This window comes from Astyanax mexicanus, chromosome 4 (genome assembly GCF_023375975.1).
Source record: "Astyanax mexicanus isolate ESR-SI-001 chromosome 4, AstMex3_surface, whole genome shotgun sequence".
Lineage (NCBI taxonomy): Eukaryota > Metazoa > Chordata > Actinopteri > Characiformes > Acestrorhamphidae > Astyanax > Astyanax mexicanus.
Window position 1 is genome coordinate 5775104 of NC_064411.1, and position 13948 is coordinate 5789051.

At 36.7% G+C, this 13948-nt stretch overlaps 2 protein-coding genes across 2 annotated transcripts in view; one reads left to right on the plus strand and one right to left on the minus strand.

Moving 5' to 3' along the window:
- LOC125801455 (zinc finger protein 239-like) overlaps positions 1-13948 on the minus strand; it is a 331934-nt gene that overhangs the window by 243340 nt on the left and 74646 nt on the right. The window lies entirely within an intron of this gene.
- The window catches only part of LOC125801353 (zinc finger protein 239-like), a 53849-nt gene continuing 40791 nt past the window's right edge, over positions 891-13948 (plus strand). The window contains exon 1 of the mRNA XM_049477939.1: positions 891-972. The gene's annotated coding sequence lies outside the window, so the exon portion shown is untranslated. The remainder of the gene's footprint in view (positions 973-13948) is intronic.

A 13948-nucleotide genomic window follows, 5' to 3' on the forward strand; every position in this document is an offset into this window, starting at 1 on the left:
CCACGTATTTACTGAAGAATAGTTTTCTATATAACAAGCATTTAGAAACTCAGTAATAATAATAATAATAAATGTGTAATATAAATTACAGTTATATCTATACATTTTAATTCTCATAGTCTATCTTACTTCTATTTACCACTTTCTTACTATCTACAATGTATTATCACTGTTAGTAGTAGCATTATATTTGCATGATAAGAGGTTACTTTGACCCTGCTCTCATTCAATCAGCTCTGTACTTTTAAATTAAGAGGAGCAACTTCTCCAAACATTACAGCGCGGTATTTTGGGTCGCTGTCTTTTTACGTCATCGTTAGCATAGCTGTAAAAAAATGTTATTTTCTAAAGCTATGAACAGATTATTAATCTTATGGATCAAATTGCAGAAAATCCGTTCTTTGTAGAAAAGAACACGGGTCGTGTCATAATTGAAAACGGCTTGGAAATACATTTATTATTGGTTCAAAGACACCCCGAAATGAATGGAAGTGAATGGATAGCATTGCTCAAATGGTCCTCTCATCCCTCAGCAGCACACTTCCGGTGGCACGTTTTGGAAGGGAAAAGCTGGGGGCCTGGTGCAGACGCGGTAAGGAAAAAATAAATAAATAAACACACCGCTCCTCACGCGGGATCGAACCCGTGTTGTCAGGGTCGTGGTCCCGCTGCTCCGGCTGTTGAATTGGGACGCGGCCATGAAAAAAACGCCTTTATAAGGAGATAGGGAGCCAGAGAACGGGTGGAAACTAAAGTCACGCCGAGCGCGCTGGGCGTGACTAAATCATAACACAAGTTAACAATCGGTCCAGACCTTCTCTAACTGGACCATACTGAATTCTAATTAAATACCCCTGATATAGAAGATGCTTCAGCTACTTTTAAGTTGTATGTCTGGCTGCATTTTGGCTCCAGTGGAAACAATAAACGGTAACAGAGTGACCAACAAGACACAAACCATATATAAATACTGTAAGTAAATCCTACACAAGACTGATTAATAAGCAGTTGTACTAATCCCTTAACTCTGTACTGTATTTAAAACATGTTATACCTCTGTTTACACTTCTAGCATAGTATTAATATGATTGGTTATGGTTATGCATAGTTAAATTACAAGAGATTTAGGAGAAAAAACACAAACCCTAGTCTTAATAAGACTGGTTGTGGTTTGCACTTATTGTTTGCACTATATAAGACCTAGAATAGTTTTATTTTAATTATTTATTCTTATTTCTATTTCTTATAGAATCAATGTGTGAGAGAAACCAGTCTGTTAAGTTTGCGTTATATGATTTTGTCAAATAAAACTCCATTTTTAATTTTTTACATTTTCTTTAAAATTTTATTTTTTAAATCTCGTGTTGTCTCGTTCTCGTGAACCCAGTATCGTGTCTCGTCATATTAGTGTCTCGTCACACCCCTACTGACGACTCAAAAAGTTGTGTAGTCTGAACCTGGCAAAACAGGAGCACGTTCAGTAAATATGTGCTACGTGTTGGTCTGCGGGATGCGCCAGTAATCAAGGTAAGACCAAGGTTAATTCTGTTTTTTCTCTCATTCAGTGTTTCTAAAGCACATAAAAGATCACATTCTTAGTAAATTTATCTCACTCGCATTTAGTGAACAAGTTATCTGTAAAATTCCCCACTGATTATTCTATTCCACCTTAAATCTATCTTAAATGTGCAGCTCGAAATTTCTATCCGATTAATCAAGCTTGAATTTAATACAAGCTTGTTTTTGGTTGCACTTGAACCCTAAAGGAGAGATTTAAGTAAAACCAAAATAAAGGTAAACATAGTTTTGAACCATCTCTGTGATTTTTTTAGCCCATAATCGCCCAGCTCTAGTTTGAAAATAGAATTTGCAGTACATGTAGTGTCCAAAGTATTTACCATTTTGCCAGCCACCATCTTGCTGACATCTTGAAGGTTGGTCTTCTTATCTGCTGGAGGATTCCTAACACCAAACATCAATGCGGTTACCGTCACATCAGTTCTGTTGTTTATCAGCACATCAAAGTCTGACGTTCCCTTTAAACCTGACAAACAAACAAGCATATTAGGACAACACATTGATAAACAGGGATACATTCGTATATGACAGAATCACTCCCTTTGGGTTTTTTTCACGTTCCTAAAGGAGAGCGCAGTCCTGTTCTGTTCAGCCTCCAAGAATCTCTGCCTCTTCGTAGGGCTGAAGATCACAGCATGGTGAAATTCCTCTCACCCGGTCTGTAGCACCGCGTTGAAGAATTCAGTGCTGTTTGCTGAAAACTTCACTGGTGACACGTGGTGAATAAAGCCGGAAACTGTCTCAGTTTCTTCTTTAGGTCTTTTTGTGGGACTTGCCATCTTTACAGTTAGCAATGCTAAGCGTCCTGGAATAACAACGTCTTGTAGTCCTAGAAAATAAGCAGACAGGAGCCTTTTAAAATCTGAAACTGAGCACTTGTTTAGACCTATCCAACAAAAAATACCATCTACTGTCTTACCAATGTTGGATAGGTCTGAACAAGGGCCCAAACAAAAAGTTCACATACATTTACCAAGAAAATGCACTTCCTATACATTCATAAGAAAGCTAATTTCAACTTCTCATAAAACGTAAGCCTGTTCATCACAATTCACATCTCAAATATATATATATATATATATATATATATAATTTCAGAAATCATATTGATTAATAATATTTAGTAGTATAACCATGATTTATAACCCACATTGAAAACCTCGGGAATGTAATTAACAGGAAGATGGATGGTCACAACACACAAAACAATCAAAGTTGAACTGCTTGAATCTTTGAGCCTGAAACAGCATAACGTCACCCAAAAGCAGTGTAAGACTGGTGGTGAACATGCCAACACACATGAAAGCTGTGATTATTAAAAATGTGCTTTATTTAAGATCTGAAAGCACAGCATCTTTTTCCTTTTTTTTTGACCATTTTACATTTTTTGCAAAGAAACGCTGTAAAGAATAATATTTTTATTTAGAATTTAGAAAATGTTGTCAAAAGCTTTCGTAACAAATCTATTAACTGACACATAAATATAAATAGTAGAATCAGAGAAACGAATAATTTTGAGGTGGTCTCATTTTTTTCCGAAGCTGTGTGTGTGTGTGTGTGTGTGTGTGTATATATATATATATATATATATATATATATATATATATATATATATATATTCGCACACACAAATATACTGAATACGGAGTATGTGTAATAGTGTGTGTGTGTGTATGTATGTATGTGTGTATATATATACAGTGCCCTCCATAATTATTGGCACCCCTGGTTAAGATGTGTTCTTTAGCTTCTCATAAATTGAGTTTTGTTCAAAATAATATAGGACCACGATGGGAAAAAAGAGTAAAATACAACCTTTAACTCAAGTGAATTTATTCAGTAGGAAAAAAATCCCACATTAAGAAATAATTATTTAACATCAAATCATGTGTGCCACAATTATTAGCACCCCTGATGTTAATACTTTGTACAACCCCCTTTTGCCAACAAAACAGCACCTAATCTTCTCCTGTAATGTTTCACAAGATGGGAGAATACAGAAAGAGGGATCTTTGACCATTCCTCTTTGCACATTCTCTCTAAATCATCCAACGACCTGGGTCCTCTCCTCTGCACTCTCCTCTTCAGCTCACCCCACAGGTTTTCAATGGGGTTGAGGTCTGGGGACTGAGATGGCCATGGGAGGAGCTTGATTCTGTGTGCGGTGAACCATTTCTGTGTAGATTTGGCCACATGTTTAGGGTCATTATCTTGCTGAAAGACCCAGTGACGACCCATCTTCAGCTTTCGGGCAGAAGCCACCAGATTTTGTTTTAAAATGTCCTGGTATTTTAGAGCATTCATGATGCCATGCACCCTAACAAGGTTCCCAGGGCCTTTAGAAGAGAAACAGGCCCACAGCATCACTGATCCCCCGCCGTATTTCACAGTGGGCATGAGGTGCTTTTCTGCATACTCAGCTCTTGTGTTACGCCAGACCCACTTAGAGCATTTGTTGCCAAAAAGCTCTATCTTTGTTTCATCTGACCAAAGCACACGGTCCCAGTTGAAGTCATAGTACCGCTTAGCAAACTCCAAACGTTTGCGTTTATGATTGTGAGTGAGAAATGGTTTCTTCCGTGCATGCCTCCCAAACAGCTTGTTGGCATGTAGATAGCGCCTGATGGTTGTTTTGGAGACTTTGTGACCCCAAGAAGCTACCATTTGTTGCAATTCTGTAACAGTGAGCTTTGGAGAACTTTTTATTTCTCTTATCATCCTCCTCACTGTGCGTGGTGGCAAAATAAACTTGCGTCCTCGTCCAGGCTTGTTTACCACTGTTCCAGTTGTTTTAAACTTCTTAATAATTCCTCTGACAGTAGATATGGACAGGTGTAGGCGAGTAGCGACTTTCTTGTAGCCATTGCCTGACTTGTGAAGGTCAACACACATCTGCCTCACTTGAATGGTATGTTCCTTTGTCTTTCTCATGTTGAAGATAAATGGCCTCTGTGTCACGTCATATTTATACCCCAGGGAAACAGGAAGTTGTGAATTACTAATTAAATGTTCCTACATACTCTGATCAACTTCGTAAACTACTGTAGAAGTGACAGAAATACTTTTATTAAATTTATTTCCTAAGAATTGTTAGGGGTGCCAATAATTGTGGAACAGGTGATTTTATGAAGAATAATTATTTCTTAGTCAGGGATTTTATTTCCCCCTTAAAATTTACTTGAGTTAAAGGTTGGACTTTACTTTTTTTCCCATCGTGGTCCTATATTATTTTGAACAAAACTCAATTTATGAGAAGCTAAAGAACACATCTTAACCAGGGGTGCCAATAATTATGGAGGGCACTGTATATATATATACACACATACATACATACATACACACACACACACACACACACACACACACACACACTGTTACACATACTCCGTATTCAGTATATTTAATTGACCAAATTATGAAACTTTTGTTCAATCTTGGGCCCTATCGTACACCCCGCGCAAGCCGTGTAGCGTGGCTCGTTGCCATCGTACACCCCGTCAACAGTCTATTTTTCCGCCTTGCGCACGCGTCCTTAAAATAGCAATGGACTTCTAGAATATATTAACGCCGATGGGCGTGGTGGTCTGGAAATGACGTGTTTTCAGGTAAATTTATGGTGTGTTTCTATCTTGGCGGCGGAAAAACGCGTTGCGCGATTGATCCTTTGAAAGGACGTCGAAATTCAATGGTCAGTCGCACAACCAGAGCTGAATCATGATCATCCTGCGCCCTGCGCTCTAAAAAAATCCATACCATCACTTCCTTACCACAGTAAAAAAAAAACTTACCCAGAGCCTTCAGCAATTAACTATTAAAATAAAATATACTTAAAAATCTGCATGACAGTTATAAGGACTTATATTTATGTTCAGTATGCAGACTTAATAACTGTAGCTTAATATAGCAGACACATGCATTCTGCTGTTTGAGAATTTTAACAGATGCTTATTCTCACTCAAACGCTGGAGTTTTAGAAACAAAAAATAAACATAATGGACAAATCATATATATATGAAAAATAAAGCACATTGTCACCCTGGCCTCTGTGGCTGTCCGTCAATTATATAAAACTTAAAACTTTTAAAATACACAGAAATATAAAGCTATATGTTAGCGTTCGTTTCTTTTCACCAGGGCAAATTTATTAAAATATTAAATATATTAATTCATTAATGAAAATCTGGCCCAGCGTTCAAAAAAGACCGCAGGTGCGCGCAGCGTGTTTGGCAGCGCACGGCGCGGGATTACCTCTGTTTTCTTAAAAAAGTCTTTTAATAAATAAGGTCGTATCAAGTGTACTAAAATTAATAGTATAAACTCACTATATTTAAAGATAATTAATCAAAAGAAATTAGGCAAAATGCGCTGCGCCTCTCTCTCTCTCTCTCTCTCTCTCTCTCTCTTTCGCAGCAAAGAGCTGAATTCAGCGCAAGGCAACAAATAATATAGACTCAGTTTAGTTAAATTAATTAAGATGAGTGAGGACCTGTAAAGTTAATCAAATATTGTCAAATATAAAGGAAAGGTTGAGGGTTTGATGAGCTGTTTCAATGATTTGAAACTGAAACTAACTGAAACTGAAACTTTTATTAGATAATTGCATATATGGTCCTGTAAGTATTACACTATAAAATCTAATGAGTTGCATGGTGAACTAAAACGGTTTGAGGAAACCCATAGCAGAAACAGGTTTATGGAAGTTAGATGGGGAAGTGGTTATATGCATTATTCCCAGGAACCAATAAGAAAGATGTAAATTGTCCAAAATAGGGCACCCTAAAGGTCTTAATATTTCATTGAAACAACTGATCACTCCAGTCAGTATAACTCAGTTCATCAATTAATTAATTAATCTATTTATTAATACTACCTACCTATGTTATATAATGGGTCAGGTTGTTCTTATAATGATTCTAGAAGTGATTATTTGATTTATGTTTGTGAACATGAAAAGGCAAGAAGAATATCCATAAGATTGAAGGATATACAGCAGGCTGTTGCAATACATCCAAATACTGATGTGGTAAAAACGAAGCAGTCTGCTTATGCTGTCGACTCCATCTGGGGAGAGGTGTGTCTACAGCTAAAAATATCTAATGTCCTGTCTCACAGAATAAGACTCCAAAACACTGACTACAGGTACCAAAAGGTAACTTCATGTATTGGCAGAATATTGAGCTCTCTACCAGCTCATGAATTTGAGCACTCATATTTACGTTTCTGAATTAGAACCATGTGAGGTTATTTGACATTGTGTGCACTATAGGAACTTGAGGGACAGGATACAGAAACTGTAGTACATGGCCTGTCTAACCCTCTATCAGATCAAGATGAGAAAGTGTTCCACAGCTTAGCCCATGTCTGTCTTGTGTTTCCTAGCCATGTGCTACTGTTGTGTTTTGGTCCTGTCTCCGCCCTAGCCCCACCCTGTCATCAGTTATTTGTAACCCCACCCCCTCTTGATCGATCCTCAGGTGTTTCCAGTTTCCTGTTCCCTCCTGGTGTATATAAGCCCCTTTGTTTCAAGTCTTCTTTGTTTACGTGTTTGCTTTCAGTTTGTTTTCAGTAATACTTTTGTTTATCATGTTTGTTTGTTAGTTTATTAGTTTGTTTATTTGATTAAATATATATTCTGCACTTACGCCCATCCCTTCTCATCCTTAACAAAGTGAGTATTCTGATTACTTCTAAATATCACAAATACTTTTTCCCATTTTAAAGTCTTTATAAATGGAACCCATAACCTTAAGGTAATCGAATAAAAAATATATAGCTTTAGTTTAGATTGTGAAGTGGTATCCAATTTTACAACTTACTATCAAAAGATTAAACATGTTTAAAAGAAAGTTTCTGTAAAAAAAATATAAGCAGGCCAATGTTTCAAATGTGTAAACAGTTATTAAATTGTTGCTTAATTCCCTATTACTTTAAAAGGACAAGGGTATTAAGATTCACTATGTTCCTACAGGTCACTTGTGGTATATTGTGAAAGCCTCTGCTTTCTTGGTCCTAAGGAACCTTGGTGTACCAAATGCCTGCACTATTGTTAAATTTGGTCCGCCAGTGACCGAGTGAATACTTATGTAACATTTATTCAATTAGTTATGTTTTTTTTCTTGGACATTAAAGATGTAACATAAAAGTCTAATTACATTGACCATGATTCCATTTATAAAAGCAATAAATAGAGGAACTGCTATGTTTATCCAGATGAGTACAACCCCAAATCAGTTACCCGTTGACATGATGTGTTGAAAATCACACATTTTAATTCTCTTCACATCTTTTCCCACTGACGTTAGGCAGATAAAACATGAAATATATTTATGAAAGTAGCTGGGAAATAGGAAAAGAAAGAAACATTGGTTATAATTCATTGTCATTTTACATACTGTTGCGTTGCCCTGGGTTGTTATGTGTTTCTGTGGTGCTGTCTGTCTGTGTGTGAGACCCCTCCCCTCGCGGACTCTTGTGAGGAGGGGCCATGTAAATGTTATGCTGTTAGGGGCATCTGCCCTGTGGTAGTTCTGTGGCTGTGTTGGCCACTAGGCAAGGGTTTTTGAGCTTGAGTTGTAGTTGGTTTCATCCTCCTTGCTCTTGTAAGAGCAGTAAGTGAGTGATAAGCATGTAGAGGATTCCAGCAACCTTGATCCTCTCAAACCTGCACTCTGCACTTCCGGATGTTCAGCACAGCAATACTGACGAATATAATCTATCAAACCAGGAAATACAAGTAAGTAGAGGAAAGATTATAGCCTGGAGTGTTTCAAAATGTTGTAGAAAATATTTAAGAGAAAGGAATCTGTGCATAACAGTTCATGGTTCTATTACAGAATGACCAACAGACAGATCCAGCAGCACGAGTGAAGATAAAGACAGTGTGAATCTGGGTTTTTAACTCTCTGTCTACCACAGCAGCCATGCTTCTTTTTTATCAGAAAATGATAATGTCGCCAAAAGCTACACCTTCTGACCACTCCAGGCCAACACCAGAACTTCTGGAGACGGGCTTCACCACAAAGAGTCGAATACGGCTAGGTACCTTCAAATCCCAGTGACTTCACTGTGTTTTTTTTTTTTGTTTGCACGCATTAACAAACAAGAAAAAAATAGAAACAAAAAAGAAAATAAAGAAAAATAAAAAGTACCAAAGTCTGTAAAGGCTTGTAAGCAGTACTCTGTAGTGATGGGACGAACGACTCTGGTGCGTCAGCACAAGAGTGGAACCCTGCATTCCTGTACGTGACCGATACAGGAAGTGTATTGTTTGGATGTGCCGCGCCAAATTGTGTTTATAAGGAAACAAACTGTATCGACATGTATCATGTACAATGACTGTATCCATGACCTCACAGATCATGGATCAAAACAGGAAGTTTTCCACTGTCTGGAATCATTTTCATCTTTTGACACCAAATAAGGTATTTTTCTCATTTGGACATTGTTTACTGTTATTAATTTTTTTATTAAATATGTTTGTACTCTTTTCTGGTAAGGGTTTTTAATTGTATTCAGATGAATGAACTTATTTTATAACACAACATGTTTTATAACACAAGATCTGTTACATTATTGGAAAGGGCAAAAAATGACATTTAGATTGCTTATTATTTTAATTCCGTTTTACTGACAGCTGTCAAACTTATAAGATTTGTTAGAGTGAAAATACATCTTGTGAATTAAACTAAATACTTGAAGTATTTCATGTCCACTTTAAAACACAGACATTGTTGCATTTTTTAAGATATACAGTCATAAACTACATGCCTATTACCAAAATCTGTTTATTAACTGGATGATCAGTTGCTTACAGCACCGAGAAACACTCAATCCACTTATAATCCATATTGTCTAAACCCAGTCATATGGATAAACCTGCTATGAAACTACATCATGGTGGTCTGCATTGCATCCCATTTAGACCCGCCACATGCTGCGGTGCATGCTCGGTTGCAAATGCAACTGCGAAAAAGTTCAGCAGAGCTCAACTTTATGCAAATTAATCCAGCCGCCACGCTGTGTCCAGCCAATCGGCTGCTAACAGCAGGCTGAGACAGGTGAGCCTCGCACACACACACCACAGGAGCCTTTAAACCACAGAAGAGAAACTAAAAAAAGGCGGAACATTGATTTATGGAACTATTGATTACAACAAGGTTAATTAAAAAAATTTAAATCTTACATTTATTATTGTTTACTTCTGTTGCCTCCTTTGAATGATGAAAAAAATGTTACAGATACGCCCACATGGGAGCAGAGAGATCCAGCACGTCCACATGAGTTGAAGAAAAGTGCCAGTGAACACATACCTTTATAAAACAGTCTTATTTACAGCAAAATATTAAAATGTGAAACTACTTTACTGGTCTGTATTTTTACACCAAGGACTGTGTTTATACGTTAGTGGGTGTGTTTTTACACTGAGAACCCATGAATTTATGGAGGACCAAAACTGCCAAAATTAAAAATAAAATAAATAAATAAAAACTTAAGTAAAATCACTTAATAAAAGTACTATGGTGATTAAAATGATAAATAATAATCATAATGAATATAAAAATAAATATATATACATAAAAATAAATACCATAATTTATCATTTGTGGGCTTCATTATTAACACTGTTTAATTTATTTTAATAAAAAAATAAATAAATAAATAGGGAAATAAATAAATACAGAAAAAATGAATGCAGAAATAAATATTTATGTAAAAAATTAAACAAATGAAGGAAATATTATATGATGTTAATAAAGAAACCCATAACTAACAATTAAGATATTTATTTCATGCATATGTATTTGTTTTGATATTAATAATTATTATTCTTTACCATTTTAATTACCATATTACTTTTATTTTACATAATTATTTATTCATTTTCAATTTTGGTCCTCCGTATAAATTAACATTCAAACCCCTTAAAAAACTGCACAGTTGAGTCAAATAACATTTTAATTTACAGAATTCGACTGTGCTTTTACAGAAGATTTATTGAAACATATGTTATTACTGTGACTTTCAGGTATTTTCTTTTTTACATAAAAGATTTACATTTTTTTTATTCTACGGTTATTAAAAAAATGTTTTTATTTCAGTGTAGCCCATCCATTCAAACCTTCATTACCAAACATAAAGCCATGTCTCTGATTGGTAGAGTTCGGTTTAGGACATATGAGTAGCGTATGTTTTTTATGCTGAATGTAGTTTTAAAATATATGTTTTTTTTTTGTTTTTGTTTTTTTTGAGAGAGCTAGCATGATATATGATACATGATATATATATTTATTTATATAAATAAATCTATCTAGTGCACTTTCTGCTTTTTTCACTGGGCATATAAATATCAGGGTTGGCACCGAGTCAGTCAGTCCGTCAAGTCAGTCTGAGCTAGGTCCGTCCGTTAGGTCAGCAAGCTAGGGTCACTGAGCCTCAAGTAAGTAACGAACTTAAGTTACATTATGATAATTTACTGTTATATATATATATATATATACACCTGTTGCCTTATTTGGATTCAAGATACGCCCACACGGCGAGACGAGAGATCTGGTGTTCTGTTGACTTGTGCTACCCTGACAAACCGTGCTACCCTTTTGTGTATATTTAAAGGTAAAAGTACAAAAGTAGCACAATATTAGAGCATGTTTCCAGCAGAAGTTCATGTACTATATTTGGATAGTCTAAACCACCGTATCAGGGTAAAGTTATGGTAGTATGAGTTTATTATAATCTTTTTTTTATTTTAAGATCATATTTTATTATTATTATTATTATTATTAATTGCCATTACACTTTGACAATGTAATGACAGTCCAGGTTATTAAATGAACAAAAAATATTAGAAAAACAGAATTATTATAGTACACTTGAAATAATAATACAAATGTAGGTTAGCACATGCGCAGTGTCTTTAGAAAGCGCGTATCGATGGGTAGCATCACTCGACAGAACACCTGGCATGGCAGAATGTGTTGAATAAAATACGTGTTCTTGTCCTGTGCGGCCCAGCCTCACCCAGTCTCTACCTACAGCGGCCCCCAGATAGAATAAGATTGAGACCACTGCTATAGAGCCAGAGAACCAGCTTAAGTTCCAGACCTGAAGATTCAGACCAGTAGTTCCAATGCGCCCTGTAGCTTTAGCTGTTCGCCAGCTAGCGACGTGAAAAAGGAATGTTGCGCTATCTAGCTTTGTGAGCTACTACAAAATGACTAACGTAAATTAATCTTCTTTAACGGGCTTTAGTAACATCTAACATTAGCTTTTTTAAAAGTTACAGCACGCCTTGGAGCTGCTGGTCTCGATCGGCTGGTCTAATTTTAGGGTAGAGAAAATAGTGTTTAGGCCGCGTTAAAGTGCATGGTAAATATAGTTAAACCCTCGTGCACATTATTTAAGCAAGCTGGAGTAGAATATGAAAAGCTTACCGTTTATGATTAATTTTCTCAGGTCCACAACTAAAATCAGCACGACTGTTTCTGTACTGACACGTTTTCCCAAGATCTTCTTTAAATAAATGGAAGATTTTTAGTAAGATTTTTTGGCAAAACTTTGTACATTAATCCATCCACCACCACAACAAAACTCTCACACTGCTCCAGAAAAAATCTCTAGAAAGGACGATACCCGTTTAAGAATCTCTTCCAGGTTTGCCGGGTCACATCCAAGTGAATACAAAATGAATGGATTCATATGAAAATAATTAAAAATAACTAATTATATTATAAAAATAAATATAACTAATTATATTAAATAATTATACAAAATACTTTCCAAAATCAGTGGAATGCCCTGGCCATGTGGATAGTTGCTATTTTTAATTCACCATTCACCCCCATTGATTGAGGCCTTCTTTCTTAGCAGCACTTGTGTCCCCATTTTAAAGTGTCCGGGTGGAAACAACGTCACGCATCTCTACCAAGCAATTAAAATATATATATTTAGATTATTTTCATATTATTTTTTTATTATGTAATAATTAATCAGTGCTAAGTGTCACATACACAGAACAATAACAACAAAATAGCCCCACTTAGTTCCAAAACAGTTTAATAATATGTATTGTTCTTCCAACCAATCAACACATAATATTTTTGCATATGGACTGTTGAATCATGGGTATACAATAAATTACGTGAAACATAGTGAATAAAATAATATTAACATTTTATTTTGTATGTTTGTGCTCTTTTCGTTACACAGAATGTTTTCCCGCCCGACGACGCCCTACAAAAAGGAGTCACCCATCCGGGTGAAGTGCGTTAGCAAAGTCCTGGTGCCCCGGGCAGAGGGTTGGCAGGTGGTGGACGGCGCGGTTGTCGCTACTGCTATGAAGTCAGTGGCTACGTGTGTGCTCTCTGAAAAATGGCGATTGTTCTCTAATGGAAGAAGGACAGTCCTACATTTTAAAAAACTACAACCTAACCACCCGCTATGGGGAGTTGAAGCTGTTCGTCAGCTCTTCCACTGCTGTGTTTAAATGTGCTAGTGTTCACGTGGCCACTGACTTAGAGGCACGGTGCGACCGCGCCGTACGCCCCCTCTCTGTCAAATTTGAGAAGCCAGGGAATGGCGAGCAGTACTACACTGTAGAAGGCAACGTAATTCGAGTGAGTGGTAGCAATACAGAAGTCCCTTAAGTCAGTGACAGTAACATTATATATTATATCAGTGGCGTGTCGTGAATATAGTGGGTACCCCTTCTGCAACCACCCGCCCTGCCCTTAACCCCAACATCCCCCGCCCGACAGACACATTGATAAATTCTACAATAACTATATATACTCTGTCTTGACTGAGTTATATGAACTTAATACACATAAACAGTCCACAAATACAGCTACAAACTACAAAAGCATACAATAGACCCAACAATAAATGCTTAATGTTCCTACAAGTACAGGCGTTTAACAAATATCACTCATTTGTATCTTTACAGGACGCCAGAGCAGCCAAAACATTAAGTACACACAAAAATCACCAGTCACACGGCATATTACTTAGTTTCACGTTGAAGGGCAGCCTTTAAAAAGGATTTTAATATAATATGACACAATATCTGTCTTATTTCCATGATAGTTAGCTAAATATATAATTAATCCAGCATGCGCTCTCCGTTTTACTACTAATCAATGCGCGTAGCCTGACCCCTTCATCCGAGCGCAGAGAAGGGGCTAGGCAGCCATGGCCCCGCCCCCGGAGTGAAAAGCATGAGTCTTATTGGTTAGATTGTCCTAAGACTTTTCTAATAGACTCATTACTACACCCTTCTCAAAATCAGGAGAAGGGTCCGCGGACACGTGAGCAGAAGACATTTTAAAGAGCTTTGATTGGTCAGTACCGCTGTCAATCATACAGTCCTATAGCA